At 42.1% G+C, this 27,991-nt stretch overlaps 1 pseudogene; it reads right to left on the bottom strand.

Moving 5' to 3' along the window:
- Positions 1-9,130: 9,130 nt before the first annotated feature.
- LOC103084095 (RAD52 motif-containing protein 1-like) lies at positions 9,131-27,982 on the bottom strand (annotated as a pseudogene).
- Positions 27,983-27,991: the final 9 nt, after the last annotated feature.

Genomic DNA, 27,991 nt, shown 5'->3' on the forward strand with positions numbered 1-27,991 from the left:
CCAAGAAAAAGTCTCAAATATCACAGACTAAGGTGACCTGTCTGGGCTTCATTCTCACAGAAGGTCGGAGAAGCCCATCCCAGGAAAGGGAAGAAACCAGTTGCAGCCTTACCCCTTCTAAAACTAGAAGACAGCTTAGGGGTTCCTGGGGAGACCAGGCTTTGCTGCATCTGGATCGCTAACTACAGTCTAATAGCTGGGCCTCTACATGAAACACTGAAAGGAAAAGATGATGATCCTTTTGAATAGAATCCAGAAGCGGTCTTTCAAGAATGAAAAGAGCAGTTAATTCCGATCCTTGCCCTGGACCTCCCTCATTTAGCTAAACCCTTTGACCTTTACATTCCCGGTAGAAGGTGAAACGCCCTTAGAGTATTAGTGCAAAAACTGGTACCACTTGAAATGGAACAATGCAAGAATGCCCTCCAGGTAGGATAAAGTACGGTGACCAAGGGCTTGGCCCGCCGCCCCATCCGGCCAGGATACTGGGGGTATCTAAAAACCTGGAAATCAGCAGCCCGCAAGTCCAGCTCCCTCCTAAGGGAAAAGGACCCCACGTGGTGATCCTAACCACCTACCATGCCCTGAAGTTGCAGGGGTTGCTCCGTGGGCACACTGACCTCGAGTGAGGAGGCCCTCCAACTCCAACCTTCAGAGAGACAACCGGGGCAACGGGCCCCCATGACGACTCGTGTGACTATCACTTGACCTGGAGCTTCTCTCAGAAAACAACAAGAGTGTGCCCCAAAAGAGCAGACTACTGCTTGCAGGACTTACTGCACCCAGAGGGGAGCTAATAAGCTTGGCGGGGGAACCATATATCACGCTGTCACCATAGAAAAGCCTACAGACACCGCGGTGATGGCGGCCAACAAGGCCGGCTGGACTCCTGGCTATTTCAAAAGGCCGTTGACTCAGTGGCCGTCATGGTCCTGGATCAACACCGACCCTGGACTCTCTTGGAGTTGACCGGGCAGGGCTGTGACACCTGGGGCTGTTTGTACGTTAATTCAAGGGCCTAACTGAAGAAAGCGCAGACTACTGGTCAGAGAATCTAGGCTGGCAGAAACCGTCAGCCTAAGGTGGCCGAACAAATGTTGGGCGGAGTAAAACCGGCCCCCCCAGCGTCTCTGCGCATCTCTTTCCTGGACCCTTAAAGGTCATTAGAATCTATAACGCTTCCAATGCTGGTGCTCAGGCGGACGAGCAGGGAGGGAGGAGGCCTGGAGACAATCAACCTCACCTGGAGGCTGCTGGGGAGAAGTTCTGCCCCCCCCGCCCCGGGTATGAGGACTCCCAACTCAGCACGAAGCAGTTACAGAAGAGGGGTCTGCACCCTCAGCGCCCCAAGAATGAGGAAAGGGACAAAAGGCAGAGGAGGGGTTTGTCACCGGCAAAGCCCATGAAAAATTCCTGGGACATAAAAATAGAATCTGGGAAATAAAATAAAGTCTAACATTTTTTTCCTCTGTGCTTTGTCTAATTTCACATGCTCCTAGGGTTCCGCAAGCAGAGGTCCCACACCCGACACTTCAGACCCGATTTCCTAGTGCAGAATGGCTGGGTCGACACCTCAGCTCGCGGGGCCCCATGCAGACTCCACAACACAGAGCCTGAGCTGCAGCTAACTGGGCCCTCTAGAGCTCCGCCCCCTGCCTCCCACTGACGCTGCCAGGATCTCTACCCAGCAGCCGGACCCACAGCCCGAGGGGGAGCGCTCGCTCTCACCTCTCCATTCTCTGATCAAAATATAAAGTTTCCTTTGCTTCTGAACCAAACTCAGTGTCGATCTGTTGGCTCCAATGACACTGGGCAGGGGGACACTTGTTGGGGCCCACTCTGGAGGATCAGTAACCGAAATTGAGAACACTGTAACTTCAGTGAACAGATGTGTGAGCCAAACTGTAATTAACATAGAGCAGTGTATAAGGCTCGGGTAAAATAAGATGTTTCTAACACTTCCATTTGATATTTCCATCACTTTATTATAAGCAAGTTCAGTGAAGATGTTTGTCCTATTTGTCAGGTCAACATTAGAGAAATGAAGTGATTTCTTTCCAAGGATGTACATCTAATAATCTTGGCTGAAGCTTCAATCTTGTTTTGGATGCTTTTCCATTGAAAATGCTACCTCTCTTTCAGCTCCCCCATTTCTTATAATTTATTATTACCAAAGGGGAAAGGTGGGAGGAGGGATAAATTAACAGTTTGGGATTAACACATACACACTGCTGTGTATAAAATAGATCATCAACAAGGAACTACTCTATAGCACAGGGAACTACACTCAATATTTTGCAATAACCTATAAGGGGAAATAATCTGAAAAAGAATAGATATTTTTATCGACTTCATCCTATCAACGAAGATAAAATGTAAACTAAGGGAAGCCGATGGTGAGTGCTTCTGACCCTGAAGACTTCAATCATCTAAAGTTCGGACTCTGCCTACTTCCCAAGGCCCTTAGTGAACATACGTGTAGCCGTAGCTTAAAAATTCCCCAGTTTGGGGTTCGGGGAGACACTGATTTGAAAAAATCCCTGGTGTTCTCCTTACATGCACGGGACCCTTCCTACTGCTAAAATATGCCTGTCACACCCAGAGGATGGGACACCGTCTGATTGGGAAGAGTATGGAAAAGGCATCTCATCTACTCATCTCTTGGTGCTCGGGTCCACCCCTCCAGTGTCTTTCCTAACAATCTCCCCACTTGGGGATGTCAGCACCGTCAACATCCTGTTGCACACAGTTTGGAATTTGTCCAGAGGATGAAGCAGAAGGATGAGAAACAATGAGAGACAAGTCCTAGGTGTTCGGACAGGCACATGTCCCTCTAATTTCCAATCAGGAAGACGTATTGACCAAAGGCTAAGATTACCCACGGAAACAGAATAGGGCTTGAGGAAATCCCACTGTTTTGTGGCCAGTTCCCAAAAACACAAGTTGAAAAGTGGAACTCAGGGACACTAAAATTCACGAAACTAAAGAGCTGAAAATATCTATCGTCGAAAAATGTCTTCAGATAAGTCACTGAAAAGGACTTGTAAGCAAGGGAGAATGGCAGGAAAGGGATTTAAAGAGGTAGAAAGGACTCGCCATTAAAGCACAAGAAAAGGGGCTGAACATCGCCAACGATGCAGTTGGCCAAAAAAGGCGTATGCGTTTTTTCTGAATATATTCAAGAAAAGGGCATACGCCCTTTTTAATCAACCAAACAGGTGGGCACTGAAAAGCAATACTACAAAAGGTATCACTTCACCATCAATCAGAAGAGCCGTCCTCATAAAGTGTAAACACGAGAAATGCAGGACAAGACGAGAAAAGGGAGCCCTGTGAGGCTGATAGTGGAATAGTAAATTGCCAACGGCCACTCTGGAGAAGTGTATTGTGTTTACTAAAACATCTAAAAAATGAGCTACAGAGCATAGGGCACTTGCACTCATGGGCGTATATCTTGGGAAAAACAAAAATCGACAGGACACAGGAACCCCAACGTGTACTGCCTCTCTGTTTAAAAGAGCCTCGACTTCGATATAACCTAAGTGTCCCTGGAAGGAGAAAATGGATAAAAGAGATGTGGTACTTATGTAGAGTGGAATATTACTCAGCCCGGAAATCAAAGAAATAAGGCCAGTTGCAACAACTCCAAAGGAGTTACGTACGATCATTCTAAGTGACATAAGTCAAAAAGAAAAAGACACATATCATAAGATATCACTTAAAGGTGGAATCAAAAATGGCTACACATGAAATAAATTACAAAAGATAAACATAGTCAAATATGTAGAAAACACTCATAAGGCTGCTAACCGCGAAAGGTGGGGAGGGGTGAGGCATTATCCAGGAGGTTTAAATTAGCAAGTATACCGTTCCAAATACCAAACTGATCATCGAAAAGGCATACACGGCACCTCAAAGAACTGCACTCAGCACACTCAAGTCACTGGAAAAGAATATATACGACTGGTAAGAATCTGAAGAACAATTTATTGACGACTCTCTATAGGTGAATCGAGTACATGTACAGCGGCGAGAAACAGACCACTGAAAATCAGCTGTAACAAATATAATAGTAAATTTAAAAAAAAGAAAAACATCTTACACCTTTTGCTAAGGGGCTGTTAATCAACATGGATTGAACACATATAGACCCACAACAGGATGAGACATAAGGCTGGAAACTGTTCTTGCTAACAGAATTAGTGAGGTTGAATGAGGAAATGGTTGGCCAAAAAGGGCGTTTGCGTTTTTGCCTGAATATATTCAGGCAAAAACGCAAACGCCCTTTTTGGCCAACCAAGCAAGCCGGCAATGCAAATCAGCACAACAAAGAAACCTCACGTCCCACCACTCAAAAGGGCCATCTGAAAAATGTGTAAAAAAAAGAAATGCAGGACAGGCCATGGAGAACAGGGAGACTTATTACGGGGATGTGTGCGGTGTAAAATGCCGAGAGACACTCTGGAGAAGTGGATGATGGTGTTTCCAAAAACATTTCAAAAACAGAGCGATAGAGCATAGGGCACTTCCACTCACGGGTGAGTATCTTGGGAAGACTAAAAATAAACAAGACACAGCCACCACAAAGTATAGGGCTCTGTGTTCAAGAACTTAGATTTCGGTTCACCTTAAACATCCCAGGAAACAGAAAAATGGGTAAAGAAGTTGTGATACTTATGTACAATGGAATATCTCTCAGCCGTGAAATCAATGTCATAAGGCCAGCAGCAGCATAATGAGTGGATTTAGGTACGATGATTCTAAGTGAAAGAAGTCACACAGAAAAAGAAACTTATCATAAGATATCACTTATAGTGGGAATGTAAACATGGCTACACATGAGCTGAATTACAAAACAGAACAGAATCACACATTTAGAAAAGGCACTTATGCCTGCTTAAGGGGAAAGGTGAGGAGGGCTGATGCATAAAACCAGTGTTTGAAATTAGCACGGATACGGTTCCATAAACCAAATATGTAATAGACAAGACCTACTCTTTGCTCAATGAACTGGACTCAACACCCCCCATGCACCGCAGAGGAATATATGTGACAAGTAAGAATCTTAAAACCTATGTATTGATATGTCTTCATAAAGGAATCAAATGTGTGTAGAGCAGCAGAAACACTGCAGTGAAAATCAGCTAAAGCCCATTATAAAAATAAATTTCAAAAAATAAAAAAACACAAAGACAGTGAAAGAGACAGAAATTCTTACAAAATTCGTCCAGGGGCTGTGATGCACCCTGGATTGACCATACCTACACCCACAGCTGGATGAGACATAAGGCTGGAAGCTTGGGGCTGAGAGGATTGGTGAGGTTGGGTGAGCAAATGCAGACCCTTTAAAGCAATACTGTGTGCTCCCCATTCCATGGGTCCCAGCTCTCCAGGTTTAAGGGAATCTTCCTACAGCTAAGACATGCATGAGAAACCCAGAGGATGGTACACCGTGTGATCGGGAAAGGTTTCTAAAACGTACCTCATTTTTCCTCTCCTGGTGCTCAGGTTCGCCATTCCAGCCGCTTTACCAACAATCTCCTCATTTGGAGAGTCAGCGCCTTTAACCTCCGGTTTCGTACAGTCTGCAATTAGTGTGGAGGATAAACGGGATGAGGGGGAACCAATGAGAGAATAGCTGTAGCTGTTTGGACGGGAACATGCACCTCTAATTTCCCATGAGGAAGAAGAATTAACTAAAGGCTCAGCCTGACGCCCCGGAACCAGAATAGGGCCTGAAGCAATCCTGCAGTTTTGCGGCCAGCTCACAAAAAAGCGATTTGAAAAATGGAGCTCGGGGCACTGCAATTTACAAACCTGCAGAGTTAAAAAGCACAACTTGCATCAAAAAATATATTGAGGTAAGGCAACGAAGAGGATTTGAAACCAAGGGAGAATCGCAGGAAACAGGTATCAACAGTTAGAATGGAGTCTCCTTTAAAGCACATGAAAAGCAGCAGAACGTCGACAATGATGCAGTTGGCCAAAAAGGGCGTATGCGTTTTTTCCTGAATATATTCAGGAAAAAACGCATACGCCCTTTTTGGCCAACCAAGCAAGCAGGCAATGCAAATCCACACAAGAAAGAACCTCTTCCCACCGGTCCAAAGGGCCATCCGAAAAAAGTGTAAAAAACAGAGAGGCAGGACGGGCCATGGAGAACAGGGAGCCTTGTTACACTGATGGGCGGGATGTAAATTGCCAACAGCCACTCTGGAGAAGTGCATTGTGTTTCCTGAAACATTTCATAAACAGAGGTACAGAGCAAAGGGCACTTGCACTCACGGGCATATACATTGGGAAAAATAAAAACAAGACACAGACACCCCAAAGCTTAGTGCTCCTCTGTTTACAAAACCGTTGACTTCGGTTCACCTTAAATATCCCAGGAAAGAGAAAAATGGATAAAGAAGTTGTGGTACTTATGTACAATGGAATATCACTCAGCCATGAAATCAATGTCTTAAGGCCAGCAGCAGCATAATGAGTGGATTTAGGTACGATGATTCTAAGTGAAAGAAGTCACACAGAAAAAGAAACATCCTAAGATATCACTTATAGAGGGAATGTAAACATGGCTACACATGAGCTGAATTACAAACAGAACAGTCACACATTTTGAAATCGCACTTATGCCTCCTTAAGGGGAAAGGTGAGGAGGGCTGATGCATAAAACCAGAGTTTGAAATTAGCACAGATACCATTCCGCAAACGAAATATGTAACAGAGAAGACCTACTCTTTGCTTAATGAACTGGATTCAACACCGTCTATGGACCGCAGAGGAATATATTTGACAAGTAAGAATCTTAAAACCTATGTATTGATATGTCTCCGTAAGGGAATCAAGTGTGTGTAGAGCGGCAGAAACACTGCACTGAAAATCAGCTAAAGCCCATTATAAAAATGAATTTCAAAAAACAAAAACACACAAAGACAGTGAAAGAGAAATTCTTACAAAATTCGCCTAGGGGCTGTGATGCACCCTGGATTACCCTTATCTACCCCCACAGCTGGATGAGACATAAGGCTGGAAGCTTGGGGCTGAGAGGATTGGTGAGGTTGGGTGAGCAAATGCAGACCCTTTAAAGCAGTACTGCACGCTAGCCATTCCATGGGTCCCAACTCTCCAGGTTTAAGGGAATCTTCCTACAGCTAAAACATGCATTGGAAAACCAGAGGATGGTACACCGTGTGATCGGGAAGGGTTCCTAAAACGTACCTCGTTTTTCCCTTCCTGGTGCTCGGGTTCGCCATTCCAGACACTTTACTAAAAATCTCCCCATTTGGAGTCAGTGCCTTAAACCTCCTGTTTCGCACCATCTGCAATTAGTGTGGAGGATGAACGGGATGAGGGGGAACCAATGAGAGAAGAAGGTGTTTGGACGGGCACATGTTACTCTAATTTCCCATCAGGAGGCATAATTAATCGAAGGCTCAGCCTGCCGCCCAGGAAGCAGAATAGGGCCTGAAGCAATCCTGCGGTTTTGCGGCCAGGTCACAAAAAAGCCCGTTGAGAAATGGAACTCAGGGTCACTGCAATTCAGAAACTTGCAGAGTTATAAAGGAGAACTATCGTCGAGAAATATATTGAGGTAAGGCAAAGGATTTGAAACCAAGGCAGAATTGCAGGCAACAGGTTTCAAGAGCTAGACTGGAGTCTCCTTTAAAGCACAGGAAAAGCGGCAGAACTTCAAAAGATTGAAAGATTGAAAAAGATTCAACCTCCTCAGGGCTTTGTGGATGCTGAGTAGGGCGCTCTTGCCGGGGTACAGTTTCAGCCTCCTCAGTGAGCTCTGGTTGACGAGGTTGGGCCTCCTGCTCGGATGGAGAAGTTTCAGCTTCCTCTGGGCGCTCCATAGTTTTATCTGTTCTCCCAAAAAAATCCCTAGGTAGGCTCTCCTTAGGTTAAATGGCATCCATACTGGGATCTAAATAATCACCCTGCAACTGATGGTCTAGACCCTGAGTGTTTTTTTGAAATTGGCCTATAGTTCCAGCAAATGTTTTGTCAAGCCGTTGATGCTGAACTAGATCTTTCTTCAGATTTGGTTGTGAAACCATAAACTTCATTGGTTTTGAGCTCTTACTACCTAGAGGAGGAACAAGTATTTCAAAGGATTGGTGACCCTCAGCCTGACCTAGACCTATGTCTTTAGTCTTACTTTTGTGTCCAGAAGGCAGAAGCAAGGGCTAATTCTGATCCCAGTCTAGAAATGGAACTGCCTCTGGGAGCTTTTGCACTGGAACTGCCTCTGGAAACTTTTGATGTTGGGTTTGCTTGTTATTCAGATCCTGATATGGAACAGCAAACTGATCTGGCCCTGTAGGCACCTCTCCAACCGAATCCGTAACCGGGTATGGAACCTCAGTCTCAGTCAACTCCTGATAAGGCGCGGCCAACATCTGGACAGGAGACAAGGATGTCAAGTAATTAAAGCACCCAGCTTCTGCCAGGGATGTAAGGGCATGGGGCACTTTGGGAGGGGTTCTGAGGCGTGTGGATACAAAGCCTCGGTCAGACATGCGGGGTTGGGGGTCACCTGGACGGGGCCCATGGCCCACTCAGGAGGCTGAACTGCCTGGACTAGAAGCCACCGTCCTTGCCATGTGAGGAAGAGCCGTGGGGCGCAGCCACGACACAGAGGCGCAGCCGCGACATAACATGTGGCGGCTCCCAGGCGCAGCGACCCAAGCCAGTGAGGAGCCGGGGCCACATCCTCCTTCAGAGCCAAACCGAACTGCTATGCCAGCACTGCGACGCGAGGGCTCACGTTAGCAACTGCGTGCCCCAGCCACACATAACGTCCCACCCGTTATTTATGACGTCTTTAGTTACGCCACCGTTATTAGGCCTGTGCGGAGATCCAATCCATGCCACCAGAGTGGGCCTTTTCCCCAGAGTCCCCAGGGCGCAAACCATCCTTCACCTTACAAAGGTGACAGTTACCTCCTGCCGGGCCCTTTTCCCATCCCCACCCTGCCCACCCTGGCCCCAAACAATGAGGTGGGATTTGGGCTGCAGACCCGAGTGGCCCCAAACTCCATCAGTCCAGGGGTGGAGGGGAGGGAAGGATGCAGAGCTTCCCGAGGAAACCAAAGGACCTGGCATTCTGGGAAATTCAAAAGTGTTAGTCCAGTTCTGGCAATCTGAAATCTTCCTCCTCAAAGCTAAAGTCTGAGAGACATTCTTGCTCCCTTTGGCCGCACGGCTGACAAGAAAAGTAGCTGACCTGCAAAATGAGCACCAGTTAGGGTGGCGGGAGGGGAACACTCCTTACAATTATGCTAAAATGTTGCCATTTCCTCCAAACTCTCAGTATTCATGTCTCATGATTCATTCACCACTCTGTTATTAGGGGGTCACCACTGAATCAGTGATGACTCCAGAACTTCTGTAGGAGGGGTTTGGGGCAGGTGAGCAATTCATTCTGGGTAAGAGAGTCTAAAACCAAGTGAATGGCCCTTTACATAAGCATGGGAAGACTTGCCCCATCCCAACTTGTCTCAACAGAGCCATTAATCTAGAAAAAACTACAGTGTCACTTTTCAGAGGTCTACCCTCTGTAAACATATGGAGAAGACACTTAGAATATTAAAGTCAGCATGTTAAGTAATGCTCTTTAAATACTGTAACTAACACCGTTTACTTTATTCACAGTCCTTTTTATAATCTATTTAATTTTAGTCCTTTTTAATTGTCTGCTACACCTTTAACACCTAAACTCCAAGGGAGAAGGAGCTTCATCCTATTTCCAGTGCCTAGCACAAAATAGTTTCTAAATGGAACTGATTCCAAGATTGGCCTCATTTAGGAGTGGATCTGTTGTTATAATCAGGTTTCCAAAATCTTTAGTATCAATATGGAATCCTTTCCTCTCACATTTCATAGGAAGATAGACTTCTTAAAGCCCAAACATGGATACGTTTGAAGTTTCCTTGACTGATTAAAATTGAACGGAAATAATTATTTTGTACAGGAAAAACTTTCAAAATATTTTCATTTTTCACAACATAACCACTTTTTCTTTCTCTACTTTCTTCCCTTCTAAACAAACTTTCCAACATTGGGGTGAGTTAAATAATCAGAAATTTAGCCAAAAATTAAGCTCTCAATGACATGAAACACATTTTTGGCTCATCTTAAATAAAAATTCTATATGCAGTACATTAATGTTTTCTTTTAGAAATTACGTTGACAACTTAATCCCTAATTCGAGGCATCCATATAACTGTTTTACAGAAAGGTTCTTTGGCAAAAGATTTAACACAAGATATATATGAGATCTGGGTAATACACCTTACTTGAAAGGCATGAATAGTTTTTAAACAGTGTAGCATAATCACACTTAAGACCATAGTTACTTTGTTCCCAAATCCCTGCAATTCTAATTGAGGGGAGTTCTAAAGGGCCTGTGTCTTCTCCTGTGTCCGCAACTGTAGACGTACACTGGTGGCCCTCAATCCTGCTCTCCAAACTTCAAATAAGGGACAAAGCCCAGAGACAAGGCTCAGAACTTGGAAAAGTCCTAGAAATTTCCTGCCTCAAAAGCAGTTTCAGAGTTTCACCTCTTCCTAAGAAAGACAGAACTTAGTAGATATGCTGAAGTCTTCCAAATCCTGCTGGTTGTTTTGAATTATGGCTACACTGGCTGTGTACCCCTTGTTTTTATCTCCACCTACTTGAATGAAATCCTGTAGTTCCTCTTCAGTTCTAGCATCTGTGACATCTTCACAGGGTCTATATGCCACAGCTGTTTTACCACTTTCTGTAATAAAGTTAACAAGGATCAATTCAGAAGTTTTCTTGTTCTAAAACTTCCTGTATACAATGGTAGCACCTAATAATTAGACATTCTTTTGACTTCTGAAAGCAGAAAATAAGAGCATTTTCCTAGAAGTTCCCTCATGTGACACTTCAGTTTTTATCATAATTATTTGTGAAAACATATATAAGAAGTATCAACTTTGGTTCAAAAACTTTTTGATCTTAGAAATAAGAACTAAGGAATAAGGACATAGAAATTAAAAGCTGTGGAAACAAAAATGTTCAATCACAATACAATTAAATAGGAAGGCATTACGGGGGAGTCAAAGTGAGTTCAAACCTGGGATAGATACCACTGGACTATAATAGATATTTCCTATTAGAAGCAAGGCAAGTGCCTACTCCTTGGGACCAAAATTCTACCAGATGAAATGAACATAGCTTTAGAGACAGAGACAGAGAGCATTTGAACACTCTACTGGCAGAAACTGGCCCATGTACATTTTGGACAATACAGCTTTCCTCAAGGCAAGCTAGGGCCACCAGGCTTTTTGGTCTAAGGAGTTTTGTGTACATATAAGGAGTACCTTGGCATATTAGGCACAAACAACTCAGTCATTTAGTTTGGTTCTTAAAGGTTGTTACCCAGAGTTGACAGCTGATGGAGATTCTGCCTGATGACCAGGGAAATCACACTTCACGGGAAGGATTGCCCAGGCTGGAAAGCCAAGACCAATCCAGGGTCAACTCTTACAAGCAAATAAGGTCTCTGACAACTTAGCTATGATCCCTCAGTCTCTAAGCCTGCAGGGCTGTGAAGCAGGGGAGCGGTTCTGTTCTGGGAATCTACTAATCATAAAGTTTCCTTTGGGCACAGCCTGTTCCATTCTCACCGCTGCATAACTCGATAGGGAACAAAATCAACGCTATTCAACCGCATGACCACTTTCAAGGTTTACAAAAACGTAGCCGATTATTATATAAGAATCATATTCACCCAATACATCAGAAATGAAAACTGAAATTAAACTGATTCCAAAAACATAATCTAATAAACACTTCAACAAGAAAACAGCAGTAATAGTAATAGTCAATATATTTTGTCTGCTTACTATGTTTCACGCATAGCTCTAAGCTTTTTAGATTCATCATCCCATTTACTCTTACTATATCCCCCATTTGGTGGTAAGCTGAATTACTAACCCTATTTGCAGATAAAGAAATTGCAGCTTAGAGATATTAAATACCTACAAATGTCTCTGGCTACAAAAATCTAAAATTGCAACAAAAACAGCAAAATCTAAGAGACAATGTTAGGACTCAAACACAGGTGTCCAAGGCTTATAATCACTACACTATTCTGTACGATAAGCAAGCAATTGAGGAGGAAGTGGATCAAACACTTTCTGTATGAACTGAGGCCAGTCATTCTACATCTACACACTGGGGACAATAATATTTGCTGTCGTTCTTCTCATAAATGCCTCAAAGAACAAACGTAAGACTGCTGCTGTGAAAGCATCTGGTGAATGAAAGAATATGTAATGTTTTAGATAACCAGTATTTTCATCCAATTAACTTTTCAAATCAGTTTATTTGCTCACTGAAACTGAAGCACTTCAACGACAATCAAAAAGGTCTTACCTAAAATCACAATCAGCAATTTCTGGAATGCATCTGTCATAGCTTTCTGAATAGCAAGCTTCTGGGTTACCTTCCTTCTCCATAAGGAATGATAATGACCCGAAATCCAACCAAAACAGATGAATTTAAAATGCCTATATGAATAACTGATTTCTAGGTTATATGTTTAAAACTAAAAATGCATCTGTGATTCTTAGATCATTACCTTAGTGATTAAGGGCAGGCACAACACTGGAGTACAGGTGAATGTCTCTGTTGTAGGTGTACCCTTGCATGGCACATTTTTACTGCTCAGTTCTATTCTGGAAGTTCCTAAAATACTAGACAGGAAATGCAAACAAAAAATGTGGCACAAATCTCATATTACTCACAGATTTCAAATCGACAAGCTGAGGCTACACTTCTACAGACACTGCTCTCCCGTGCGTAAAGTGTTGGATTCATACAGTGAGATAGATTTGGTTGTAGTGCAGATGATCTGGCCTCTCTTCAACCATCACCCACTGAGGTGGATGGTGGAGCCTCCTCCACCCCATTCGCTAACAGCCCTGCCTCTGACTTAAAACCCTAAGCCCAAGTGCCATGGATTCTAGGAAAATACTCAGTACCAATCAGAATACCCTTTCTAGCGATCTACATTTACTTATTCTGCTCAGGCCCTTTTATAGGAGGCAAAGGTCTGAACATTTACACAAGAGTTTATTTCAATCTTCAGACAACGATTTTGTTGGGATAACTGAAGGCCAGAAGACATGTGTATTTGAAGGACAATTTTAGCACAAAAATAATTATTAACCAAAAAAAAAAAAAAATTCCTAACTAATTTTCCCTCCTCCTAAGCTTCTTCACAGGCAGTCAGTTCTAAAATTCTAAAGTTTAAGGTGCTGTCAGGTATTCCCTAAGATAAAAACCTATATTGTCAGGCAGAAAAATTCTGCCCAGGGCTTTAGTTGCTTAGCAAAGGTGATGATGTATCTGAAAAGTTGAGTTTCAGAAAGAAAGGAAAAAAGAGAAATCCCATTCCCTCACCTCCCCACACACACACATACTGGAAAGCAGACCTTCCTCCAACTTATCCAAAGGCTCCTCAGCCATACCACCTCCAGGACTCCTGCACTTGTGGGAGGGCAACACCACCTCTAAAGCACAGAAGAACTTCAGGCTTTGCTTCTGAAGTGGTGTCACAATATCTTCATTTTCCCTTTCTTCAAGGTTATAAAGATCCCGAAGCTGTTAGGATTTTGAATTAAAGGCTAGACTTCAACATATTCTGTTGTTAGAAATAAATACCAAACTCCAGCAATCCCAGGTAATAGTTTAGGTATGCTATCCCTTCAAAACCAACTGAGACTTGCAAATGAATGACTAGATATGGACTATTTTTTTTTATGATATATCATACAAATACTGGAGAAAATTATGGACACCACTATTCAAGTTATTGAGATTATCACTAATTCTAAGTGGCAGGCCAATGCTCAGATATTTCCATGTGGAAATCTCTCACATCTTCTCCCCATAGCCCTGTTCTTTTCTGCTCTCTAAAGTCTAGGAGTTCATTGTTGAAAGGAGTCTGGTTAGTCAAAGAAAATCTACAGTTTACCTTGATGATCCTTTTTGACCACCCACGGAAACCAAAGTTGTAATTTGCCAATTCTTGGCATCTGGAGCTCTTTAGGGAAAGCGTATTATGTTGAACCACCTTAGGTCTGGTGCCGAGATGAACCTAAAGACATAAAATACCTAAAACAATCACAACCCTACATAGAGACTCATTTTGGAAATACCTGAGATTTATCATTACCAATTTTATAGAGTGGTTGTGAAGATTAAGTAGGAAATTTTTAGCAATGAGTTCACAGTGATCCCTAAATAAATGTTATTTATTATTTTTAAGTCAGTACTTTTCTGCATCATTTCCAGGACCCCTGATTAACCGGAAGTTTCCCTGACCTCTGGTGGTGAAAGTGATGATGAAAGCAACCAAGGAAGTCCGGCAGAAGCCTATTATGGGGCTGGGGGTAAGCAAAGGAAGTCAACTGTTTTACTCATCTCATCCTGTAGCTCCTGCTTGAGAATATGACGTGAAGAGGAGATAAGATGGACCTGCCACGGAATTTGGACCTTAATCTTTAACACCCCCTTCCCAAGTTACTAACCCCCGTTACAAGAGGGAATACATATACCTCTATGAATGTAAATAAAGCAACCAAAAGAAATTCGAGGTTCATCTGCATTAACAGGCTTCTTTGAAAGTGCAAATATTTCCAGTCTTAACTCTCTAAAGAACTTACATATGACTGTGGAGTTTTTATATCACTAGCTTTTTCTTAAAGGTCCATTTCCATTTTGAACAGGGTGTAGTATATAAATATAGTCATAAAAATTCAAATAATACAAATAAAGTCAAAGCATTGTTAATTCTTTTTTTTTTTCCGTGGTACGTGGGCCTCTCACTGTTCTGGCCTCTCCCGTTGTGGAGCACAGGCTCTGGATGCGCAGGCTCAGTGGCCATGGCTCACGGATCTAGCCGCTCCGCGGGACATGGGATCTTCCCGGACCGGGGCATGAACCCATGTCCCCTGCATCGGCAGGCGGACTCTCAACCACTGCGCCACCAGGGAAGCCCAAAGCATTGTTAATTATTTATTGATTTGTTTGTGCATCTTCCTCTGTCACTAGCTTATGAGCTCCTTAAGTGCTTGAAGGAACCATGTATTATTCTTTCCTTGTTACCAGAAACAAGCATAGATCTTGGCATACAGTAGAGGAGTGATGGTTTGTAGACTGAGTGAATGAATGAGTACATAAGAAAATGAAATTACTTTCTCCAACTGAAGCTGCCTGCAGGGAAGGAGAAATGAAGATTAATTTTTAAATGTTGAGAGTCGCATGGGATGCTAGGCCCTGTACGTTGAGTCAAAATGGATCTGTCCTAGACAATTAGGAATCTTCAGAAGGGCTCTGAGCCCCTGGGTAGTAGAGACAGCTGACATCTGGGATAAACTTGCCACAGTTCTTGCTGGCAGACCTTTCCCTTCGTGCTACTGAGAAAAACTCAGATACATTAGGCCTTTCCTTCATTTTAAGATATTATTCTCTTTTCTGTATTTATAAAAAACAGAGGGGAAGTAAGATAAGAAGTATGTATATCTGCCAATGAATAAAAGAACACATAATTGGAACTTCCGTGCTGGTGCAGTGGTTAAGACTCCATGCTCCCAGTGCAGGGGTCCAGGGTTTGATCCCTGGTCAGTGAACTAGGTCTCACATGTATGCTGCAACGAAGTGTTTGCATGCCATATTTCAGGAGCCTGTGAGCCACAAAAAAAGGAGGCTGCCTACTGCAAATGGGGAGCCCACATGCCACAACTGGGGAGCCCTTGAGCTGCAACTAAGGAGCCTGCCTGCTGCAACTGAGACCTGGTGCAGCCAAATAAATAAATAAAATTGAAAAAGAACGCATAAGTAGGGAAAAATTTCGGGGTTGTGGGTAGTAAACTAAGGCTCTGCATTAAATAAAGAAATCTAATATGAATGCCCTTTCCTCTCAACTCTATAGTGACTTGGAGAACATTTGCTTCATTACTCTATCAGTGACAGGCTTTATGCTGTGAAAATCGCACAACCTATGCTTATGGAATGGTCTTAATGTCCAATATAAGAAAAGAACTCATTACTCACAACTGATACCAAGTAACTGTTTCATACTCTTTCCAGGACCATCTGTAATATCTGAGTGGTTATGTGAAATGGTCGCAGGGTCTGCAAATTAACGAATGTCTGACACAAAATCATTTCAATCCCAGGGGGTACTGCCAGGATTGAAGTACTGCCAGGGTGTTAAACAGGGTAAAGAAGTGGGAGGTAGTGTACCTGGAGTCACATCTGAGGAGAGTTCTCAGATTCAATAAAGGTGAAATCAGTGAGTAAAGACATATGGGTGAGAATAGGCAGCAAGGTCAGTAGGAAGTAGCCAGAACAAGAAGCCAATCAGAGAAGACACACAATTATAAAGGGAAAGGTCTGGGAAATCTAAGCCTCACTCACTTATTCAGAGGAATTGAAAAAGGTCCTTGAAAAACGAATGGTGGCTAAATGGAGGTACATAATGAAATGTTAATTCTGGGGAAGTAAAATTGGATGGCATATTGATATGGAATAAGGTTTCTACAATATTTTAACCATTTTCTGGAATCTGAAAGGACTTCTGAATAGGCAGTTTGAGAGTGATGAGCATGATGAAGTTTCCTTTATGTTACATCTGACCAAAGTTTGTCAAGCTCGGGACTTCCCTGGTGGCACAGTTGTTAAGAGTCCGCCTGCCAGTGCAGGGGACACGGGTTCGATCCGTGGTACTGGAAGATCCCACATGCCGCAGAGCAACTAAGCCCGTGTGCCACATATACTGAGCCTGTGCTCTAGAGCCTGTGAGCCAAAACTACTGAAGCCTGCATGCCTAGAAACCGTGCTCCGCAACAAGAGGAGCCATCGCGATGAGAAGCCCACGCACCGCAACGAAGAGAAACCCCCGCTCGCCGCAAATAGAGAAAGCTGGCACGCAGCAACAAGACCCAATGCAACCAGAAATAAATAAATTAATTGATTAAAAAAAATTGTCAACCTTACACATTTAAAATCCACATAAAAGTAAATATAAGGAAGACTCTTGTGAAGATTTCTTAAATTAAGGGGCAGCATAAAATGACATGGGGTTTAACATCGGTTAAGTTTGGGTTTGGCCTCTAGTTTCCACATTTACTGTCATGAACCTTAAGTAAGTCACTTAACCATCCTGAGTTCGAGTTTCTTCATCTAAAAAAAAGAAACAACTAGGGAACTGGGGGATCAGTTGAGCAGTACATGTGAGAGCATTCTGTGCACCACAGTGCTGTACAAACGCTGGACTTTTTTTTCCCCCCTGAGATCTTAGTTCCCAGACCAGGGATTGAACCCGTTCCCTCAGCAGTGAAAGTGCAGAGTCCTAACCACTGGACCCCAGGGAATTCCTGATGGCCTATTAGTTTTAAATTCAGCACATCCTCCCAGTAGAGTGAGGAATTCCACATTTGGACCCAGCTTCACTGGAGATGTGTGAAAAAGCTGCTTCTGGTCACATGCCTTTTGGGCTCTGTGGGCATCCCTTGCTGAATAAAACTTGATGATGGCATAGAACCCAGGACCACTCACTGCTGCATTTGGGAAGATTCAGACAGAATACAGAAGGCCAAACCTGGAGAAGACTGTGAACAGAGACTGCTGTAGGGTGGTCCCACACTAAGTAAGTGCAGTAAATTTCAGGCCCAGGAATCAAAACCTCCCATTCCCTTATGTTCCCCCAGCCCTTCGCCAGAGGTAACTGTGGTGAGCCTGCTACTCCAAACACTTCTCATTTCATGAACAAGTTTCCCTCTGAAATCCTAAGCTTCGAGAAGCATTAGGAGGCAATGTCTTCTGTTGGGAACAAAGAAGTCTGGAGATATGCAGAGGGATCTCTTGAGAATTCAACAAAATATTTGTCAGTACATTTGTGTGAGGAATTGCTTGATGCCAGGAAAAGGACCACATGAAAGGATTAATAATAAGAATAACTGGATATCACACAGGGTTGTAGGAATAAAAGCTGTTCCTACAAGTCAGACTGGAAAACCTCATGATACTCAGAAAGCACTTGTCTCAGTAGTTGCAAATAATGCGCTCCAGACTTTAGGGTACTTGGACTCCTACGCAACGAATCTTAAAAGCTAGACCTAAAAGAATACAATTGTTTTGAGTAACTTAATTCCACCCAAAACAAAGCCCAAGCATTTTACAAGAATTTAAATACATATAGCACACAAGAAACAAAAAACACAGTATCGGGGATCATATGAAATATTGGCAAGCATGCAAAGAAGTAGGAAAATATGACCCATACTGAGGAGAAAAGGCTATCAATCAAAACTAACCCATAATCTATACAGATGTTAGAACTGGCAGAAAAGAACATTTTGAAAGTTTTTATACATGAAGAAAAGTTATTATAACTATTTCATATGTTAAAAAACCCAGACAAAACACTGAAAATGTTAAGTACAGGCACGGAAAACGTAAAACAGTCCCAAATTGAGCTTCTAGCGATTAAAAACAATGGCTAAATGAAAAAGACGTTGAATGAGGTTAATTGCAGATTAGACACTGCAGAAGAAAGGGTCAATGAACATTAAGGTATAGTAATAGAAACTATCCAAAATGAAACAAAAAGAGTAACAAAACAAAACAACAACAAAAATGAATACAGCATCAGTGAGCTGTGCAACAACTTCAAGTGGCCTAATACATGTGAACTTAGAGTCCATGAAGGAGAGGAGAAATACAAAAATTTGAAGAAATAATAGTCAAAATTTTTCCAAATTCATAAACACTATAAAGCCACAAAGTCAAGAATATCAATGAACTTTAAGCATAAGAAACATGGACAAAACTACACCAATGCACAAAAAATAATCAAATTGCCCAGAACCAGCAATAAAGAGAAAAATTTTAAAGCAGCCAGAGGAAAAACCTGTACACTACATAGAGAGGAAAAAAGATATCAATGACAGCAGAATTTTTGTTGGAAACAATGTAAATGAGAACTCAGTGGAATAACATTTTTAAAGTAGTGAATTGAATTCTATCAAGCTTGAACTCTATACCCAGATGTATCAAAACAAAAGCAAAATAAGACTGTCTCAGACATACAAAAGCTGCAAGAATTCTTTACAAGTAGAATTTCACTGTAAGAAATGTTAAAAGAAGTATTGTTAAGCAAAAGGAAAATGGCACCAGATTGGAATCTGGATGTACACAAAAGATTAAAGAATACTGGAATTGGGACTTCCCTGGTGGTTCAGTGGTTAACAACTTGCCTGCCAATGCAGGGTATATGGGTTCGATCCCTGGTCCGAGAAGATCCCACATGTTGCCGAGCAACTAAACCCATACGGCACAACTACTGAGCCTGCACTCTAGAGCCTGTGTGCCACGACTACTGAAGGCCACGCACCTAGAGCCTGTGCTCTGCAACAAGAGAAGTCATCCAATGAGAAGCCAATGCACTGCAACGAAGAGCAGCCCCTGCTTGCTGCAACTAGAGAAAGCCCAGGCGAAGCAATAAAGACCCAACGCAGAAAAAATTAATTTAAAAAAAAATAGTTAAAAAATATTTTGAAAGAATTTTAGTCATTCAGTATATGTCTCTGACCACAATGGAATTAAATTAGAAATTCACAAATCTGAAAAAGCTCCAAATATTTGGAAACTAAACAACACTCCTCTGAGTAACTTTGTGGTCAAAGAAGAAATCAAAAGGGAAATCAGAAACTATTTTGAACTCACTGAAACTGAAAACATAACATGTCAACATGTGGGTTATTGCTAATGCGGCACTCAGCTTCCTCAACTTCCACCTTAAACTGGAAAAACGAGAGCAAATTAATCACAGAGTAAGAGAAGAAAGAACACAATAAAGATCAAAGTAGAAATAAATAAAATGGAAAACAGAAAAATACTATAGATATTAAAAGGATAATAAGAGAATATATAGAATACTTTATGCCAAGAAATTCAAGATGAAATGGACAAATTCCTTGAAACACATGCACTACCAAAGTTTATTCAAGAATACAGATATTAAATAAATTGGGTGTGCAGTTTAAAACCTTCCAACAAAGAAAGGTTCAAGTCCAGGTGGCTTAGCTGATAAATTCTACCGAACATTTAAAGAATAAAATTATGCCAAGTCTACACAAACTCTACCAGAAAGTTGAAGAGAAGGGAATACTTCCCAACTTATTTATAAGGCCAACTTTCACCGTATCAAGATTAGACAATGACATTACAAAAAAACTATAGACCAATATCTCTCATGAACACAGAGGCAAAAAATCTTAAAATTTTAGCATATCAAATCCAATAATATATAAAAAGATGATACATCATGACCAAGTGGGGTTTATCTCAAGAATGAAAGGTTGGTTTAATATTTGAAAATCAATTTACCAACTTACTACACTAAAAAAGAAAAATCAGGACATCTCTGGTTGGGCAGTGGCTAAGAATCCACCTCCCACTGCAGGGAACATGAGTTTGACCCCTGGTCAGTGAAGATCCCACATGCCACGGAGCAACTAAGCCCGTGCACCAGAACTACTGAGCCTGAGCTCTAGAGCCCATGAGTCACAACTACTGAGCCCATGTGCCACAACTAGTGAAGCCCGTGCACCTAGAGCCCATTCTCTGCAACAAGAGAAGCCACTGTAATGAGAAGCCTGCATACTGCAATGAAGAGTAGTCCCTGCTCGCCACAACTAGAGAAAGCCTGCGTGCAGGAAAGGAGGCCCAATACAACCCCAAAATAAATAAACAAATTAAGGAAACAAAAGAAGGGAAAAATCACATAATCATTGCAAAAGATGCAGGAAAAGAATGAAAAAATCCAACATCCATTCCTGATTAAAGAAAAAAAACAGCCCTCAGCAGACGAGGAATGGAAGGAGACTTCCTCAACTTGATAAATGACTTCTACAAAAACTTAACATCATATTTAATGGTGAAGGACAAAGAACTTGCTCGCCAGTATCAGGACAAAGGCAAGGATGTCTGCTCTCATTATTTCTATTTGACATTGCACTGAAGATTCTAGCCAGTGCAATAGGACAACAAAAAGAAAAGAGATATTCAGAAAGGAAAGGAAGAACTAAACCTATGTTTATTTCCAGATAACATGATTATAGAGAAAACCTGACAGAATCTACAAAACTGCTACTGGAACTCATCAATGAGTTTCTCAAGTTTGCAGGGTACAAGATGAACATACAAAAAGATTAATTTATCTCAACAAACAATCAGAGACCAAAGTTTTAAAATACTACTTATAATAGAATCAAACATATAAAATACTTAGAATAAATCTGACAAAACATGTAAAAGACTTGCACAGTGAAAACTGTAAACTCTTGCTGGGGGAAATTAAGGAAGACCTAAATAAATGAAGAGATAACATGTTTTCATGGATCAGAAGATTCAATATTGTTAAGACATCATTTCTCCCCAAACTGATTTATAGATCAAAATACCAGTAGGCTTTTCTATAGAAATTGACAAGCTAATTCTAAAATTCATGTGGAAATAAAATTTAGAATAACTAAAACAACGTTGAAAAAGAACAAAGTTGAAGAACCAACAGTAACTGATTTCAAGGCTTATGAAGTAACACTTTCAAGACACTGTGATAGTAGGGTAAAGATAGACAAAAAGATCAAAGGAAGAGAATAGAAAGTTCAGAAGTAGAGAGATGTGGACAACTGACTTTCAGGTTCAAAGGCATTTAAGTGGAGAGATGATAGTCTTTTCACCAAATGATGCTGGAACAATTGAATACACAGGTGCAAAAACCAAACAAAAAAAAGAACTTCCATCCAAACCTTATACAGAAATGAACTCAAATTGGTTCAAAGATCTAAATGTAAAACATAAAAGTATAAAATGTCTAGAACAAAACAGGTGAAAAATTTTATGACCTTGAGTTAGGCAAGATTTCTTAGACACAACATCAAAAGCATAATCCATGAAAGAAAAAAATAGATAAATTAGACACTATCAAAGTGAAGAATTTCTGCCCTGCAAAAGACACTCCTGAGAGAACGGAAAGATGAGTCACAGAATGGGAGAAAATACTTAGCAACTTACATATTGGATAAAGGACTAATTTCCAAAATATATAAAGAACTCTCAAAACTCCAGAAAAATATAGATAAAAGATAAAAAGATATACAGATGGAAAATAAGCATATGAAAAGACGTTTGACATGATTAATCATTAAGGATGCTACAGTGAGATACAACTACACACCTATTAAACTATCTGAAATTAAAAATACTGAGCATAGCAAGTGTTGGCCACAACGTGAAGAAAATGCAATTCTCATACACTGCTGGTAGAGATGTAAAATGATCAAACCACTATGGAAAATAGGTATTTTTTAAAAACTTATACATACACTTACCAATGATCCAGCCATTCTACTTGCAGGTATTTACAAAGACTTGTAAACAAATATTCATAGCAACTTTATCTGTAATAGACAAAGATTGAAACAACCCAAATGTTCATCAATGGTGAATAGATAAATTGTGGTTCATCAATATAATGCAATACTATTTAGCAATAAACAGAAATGAATTACTGTTATATACAACAATATGGATGAAAATTAAAATAATCATGCTGAGTTAGAAACCAGTTAGAAGAAAGTATACACTGTATGATTCCATCTACATACAATTCTAGAAAATGCAAACAGAAAGCACAGCAATGGTTGCATGGTGATTGGGAATTGCCGGAACAATGGGAAGGAAGAATTACAAAGAGGAGATGGACATTTTGATTTTGGTGATGTCTTCATGGTGTTTATATATGCGTGTGTGTGAAAACAGATTATTGTATGTCAATTATACCTCAAAAAGCTGTTAAAAGAAATGATATTATATGAGAGAGACAATTGGGGACATTTGAATAGCAACTCTTTATAAGGTAATATCATTGTGTAGGAATTTCATTTTTTCAATACTGTGTGTTAACAGTATTGTAGTTACATAGGGAAATAATTTTTAATATCCAGAGAGGAAGGCATCTAGCTGACAAGGGAGGGATCGCAATTGTGGCAGATGCTGTTGGAGGCTGAGGAAGATGAGGCTAGAGCAGTGACCAATGTGTGATGGCGTGGTGAAGACACTCATTTGTCAGCTGACCTGACAAAGACGGTTGGAACAGACTGCTAAATGCAGGGCCCTTTCTGCATACTAATCTCATGCAATCCCCTCACCTAGCCTTGGCATAACAGAAAGTTTCTATTAGCTTGCCATATTGGAGGGGGTATGGCACAGTTTAAGATGCAGTAAGTTGTGTAATAAACTGTCACAATAGGGTCCTACAGAAATAGTTTTTAAGCTGAAAAGAAATGAAACTTGACCCTTCCCTCACAACATATATGAAAATTAACTCAAAAAGAATCATAGACCTAAATGGAACTATACAACTTCTGGAAGAAAATATAGGAGAAAATCTTTGTGATTTTGGGTTAGACAGTGGGGTCTCAGACAAAGGTTTCTTAGATAAGACACAGAAAAGCACAAATCATCTAAGGAAAATTGCTAAGGGACTTCCCTGGTGGTTAAGACTCTGAGTTCCCAATGCAGGGACCCGGGTTCGATCCCTGATCAGGGAACTAGCTGCCACATGCATGCCACAGCTAAGAGTTCACATGCCACAACTAAGAAGCCCATGAGCTGCAACTAAGGAGTCCATCTGCTGCAACTAAGACCCAGAACAGCCAAATAAATAAATTAAATAAATATGAAAAACAAGAAAATTTGCTAAATTAGAGTTCATCAAACATTTAAAACTTCTAGTCTTCAGAGACACTATAATACAATGAAGATAAGTCACAATCTGAGAGAAGATATTTACTAAACACATATCTGAGAGAAAGAACATTTTCCATTGCTTTTTTATATAAAGCACTCTTAAAACTCAATATAAATATCCAATTTAAAAATGGATTTGAACAGACACTTCTTTAAAAAGATATTTGCACATCAATAGGCACTCAACATCATCAACTATTACAGAAATGCAAAATGTGGCAAAAACCACGAGATGCAACTACACACATACGAGAAAGGCTAAATTTTGTTTTAAAAACAAATATAAGGGGCTTCCCTGGTGGCGCAGTGGTGGAGAGTCTGCCTGCCAATGCAAGGGACGCGGGTTCGTGCCCCGGTCCGGGAGGATCCCACATGCCGCGGAGCGGCTGGGCCCGTGAGCCATGGCCGCTGAGCCTGCGCATCCGGAGCCTGTGCTCCGCAACGGGAGAGGCCACAACAGTGAGAGGCCCGCGTACCGCAAAAAAAAAGAAAAATATGTTACAAATACTCAGAAAGAAAGAGAAAATTTGGATTAACCAATTTTAGTATACAAATTTAATATCAAAGTCTCTATGTAACATTGATTTGAATAAGTTCTGTTAGCCAGTTCTAGTTTCTTTGTGATGTAAAATCTTTTAAACCATAAAAATCAACCTTTCTACATTATTTCATTAGACATACATAGAAGTTAAAAGAAATGAGAAGACAGAACAATCAACCAAGAAGGTGAATTTACTGAGTAACAGTCGTTCGTTCTCCCTCCTCCTTTTCTTTCCTCCTTTTCCAGGTCTCTTTCGATTCCAATCAAGAGAAGTCTTGAGAATTCTTCTTTCAGGGCTTCAAATCACCATACCTACATCCTCTGCCACAACTACACACACAGGAACAAAAATAAACCTCTGCTATCTACTCATGTAGGGGGGAATTCATGCAAAATAAACTCCTACATGGAGACCAACAGGTGAGTTTTCTACCTGTTCTTTATAATTTCCTTCCATTACAGTAAACCCCACACATTATGAGGCAGAAGGGGTTATGTGAGCTCTTCCTTGAAGTCAAAAAACTTGCATTCATTTCAAGTACCTGGTGATCATAGGGTACAGCCAGGGAAGGTGCGATCCCACTTGGGGGGAGGGTCGGTGAATGGGCTCCCGCAGCCATGCACCTCCTGATGTACAGATTCTGGTGAAACAAAGGGCAGTCACACCGCAGTCAGCCTGTCAGGCTGTCGGGCCACTGAGCAAACCCACCAGCCTGCAAGTGCCCCATCAGTTGCTGAAAGCAAAACTCTGTCCCCTCTGTGAAGCCAGGTAATTTGGGCCAGAGAGTCAGAGGAGACCAGTAACCAACTCCTCCTCTCTGCTCACCTCCTTGGGATTACAACAACCCCATCTCCAAACACAACTCTGATCCTGGAGTGCCAAAGTGGGAGTGCAGGTGGGCTCTGCTGGTGCTTCAGCGCCCTCTGGAGGTTGTCTTCTCTAATGGCAACTCTCAGCCCTTCCTCCTCCTTCCCTAGTCCTGGGGGCTGCCTTGCCCTTTGCAGCTGCTGGCCTGATTTCATTCTCCTTTTTTCTCCAATTACAATGAAGTGTCCTACAGAGGTTTGGAATCTCTTGAAGGAAGATCTTTTAGTCAATACACCTTAACCGTAAGAAGTTGGTTTCAAGAATGAACCTGAAATACTGTATTTTTCTCCTGATGATTCCAAGGAAAGACAGCCCAAGTTTTCTAAATCATAAGAAAAACCAAGGTAAATACGATATTCTGAGCCAGAGAGGAAAAAGCAGTTTTTAGCACCCCCTCCTCATGTCATATGACCGGGATTTAAATCAATCAACTGCCACTGCTTTTTAAATCACATGACCCAACTTTAAATCAATCAGCTGCTTCCCTGTAACTCATGTGACTTGGCTTTGAATAGTAAGAAATGCAGTGGTATAAAAATGATGTTCTGAACAATAAATGGAAAAACAACATTTTAGAAAGTTTTTTTCTTTTCAAATGGACCAATCATTGCATACAGAGTAAAGGATTCTCTTCTGGATTTCTTGAACTGTAAACACATACAATGTCTCCCTTGGCTTGACTGACTTAGTTTTTTGCTGTTGTTGTTAACATCTTTATTGGACTATAATTGCTTTACCATGTTGTGTTAGCTTCTGCTGTATAATAAAGTGAATCAGCTATTCGAATACATACATCCCCATATCCCTGCCCTCTTGCATCTCCCTCCCATCCTCCCTATCCCACCTCTAGGTGGTCACAAAGCACTGAGCTTATCTCCCTGTGCTATATGCAGCTGCTTCCCACTAGCTATCTATTTCACCTTTGGTAGTGTATACATGTCCATGCCACTCTCTCACTTCATCCCAGCTTACCCTTCCCCCTCTCTGTGTCCTCAAGTCCGTTCTCTACATCTGCTTCTTTATTCCTCAGCAGCAACTCCTGCAAGGGGTGGATACTTAATTTTATGCTCAGGGGAAATCCCCTAGTTTGTATTATTTTTGCAGTATGCAGGCCTCTCACTGTTGTGGCCTCTCCCGTTGCGGAGCACAGGCTCCGGACTTGCAGGCTCAGTGGCCAAGGCTCACGGGCCCAGCCGCTCCGTGGCATGTGGGATCTTCCCGGACCAGGGCACGAACCCGCATCCCCTCCAATGGCAGGCGGATTCCCAACCACTGGGCCACCAGGGAAGCCCCCTAGTTTGAATATGATTTGAGTCTGATCCTGTGAAACCAGCAGAACTTCCCACCAGAGATAAATGAGGAGATTCTGGCCTTTATTAGTATGCACGGTGAACATGGCTGTCCTGGCTGTACCTGCCAACCCTCCTATTTTACCCACCTATTTTTATCCACCTTCCTCCCTGTGAGTACTTTGACCAACCCTGAGCTCAGACTCCTGACCTATTACAGTGACTTTGTCAGCCTTTCTTTAAAAATGGACAGGTAGGGCTTCCCAGGTGGCGCAGTGGTTGAGAGTCTGCCTGCCAATGCGGGGGACACGGGTTCGTACCCCGGTGCGGGATGATGCCACATGCCGTGGAGCGGCTAGGCCCGTGAGCCACGGCCACTGAGCCTGCGCATCCGGAGCCTGTGCTCCGCAACAGGAGAGACCACAACAGTGACAGGCCCGCGTACTACAAAAAAAAAAAAAAAAAACAGGGAATAAAATGAATTTAACCTAGAAGCAGCAGGTCAGTAAGGGAAATAAAATCATCAGAAGTTATCTAATCACAGCCACAGCCATCCAGGGCTCTGTCTTATCTGCTGGGGCATAAGAATGGGACCTTTCTAAACTTGAAGGGCATGCAATCAAATAAGTAAAGGTGTCGCTCACCTCTGGCTCTTGGAGGGATTGCTAGGCAGTCTACCCAGTGTATACTAATTGAAAAACACTGTCATGGTTTTGAAACACCTATGGTCAAGGAAAGCTTTTTGGGGTGCATGAGGAAGGTTTCTTTTTGACATCAAGCAGAAAATAAATCACCAAGCTCTTTGAGCACAGGGGTTCTTAAGAGGGAAGTAGAAGGAAGGAATGGGCAGAAAAGACGATCTCCTCTGAAGTGACGGTTTTTCCAAAAGAGTAGGATTTAGTCTCAGTTTAAGGAGAAAACTTTTAAATAGCTGGGACAGCTCCAAACTGCACTTTAGGGAACGAGTGCTTCAAAAGAACAGTGCTTTAAAAGTCCTGGCAAAGCAGCAAGAGGATGAAGAGTTTGTTTTGCATAGTTTTGAACACAGGAGTAAAGAAGCAGAGGCATCTCTGACTAAGAGGCCCTGAGATCCTATGGCATCAATGCATCAGTTGCAGGGAGCATGGGGTGTGGGAGGCAATATTTCTCTCTCAACAACTCCCAGGGCAGCCACCCCTCCCTACCCCACCCCCATATTTCTCTCACCCTTCCTCCCTCCACTGTTGGGTCCCCAGGGGCAGCACTTTTTAAGTGGGAGCCCTCAGGCACCATCTCTGCAGTCTGGATTCTTCCTGGATCCTGGAAAGTTCTGGGACAGGAAGGCAGGTCTGCAAGGCCGCTGGGGTGCCGTCGGACCTGGAGGCCTGGAGGGGAACTGGAGCCCTGAAGTCCTCCCACGTCCTTGAAGCCAAGGGAGGAACACATCCTCCTAAC

Source organism: Lipotes vexillifer, unplaced genomic scaffold, assembly GCF_000442215.2.
Source record: "Lipotes vexillifer unplaced genomic scaffold, Lipotes_vexillifer_v1.1 scaffold268, whole genome shotgun sequence".
Taxonomy (NCBI): domain Eukaryota; kingdom Metazoa; phylum Chordata; class Mammalia; order Artiodactyla; family Lipotidae; genus Lipotes; species Lipotes vexillifer.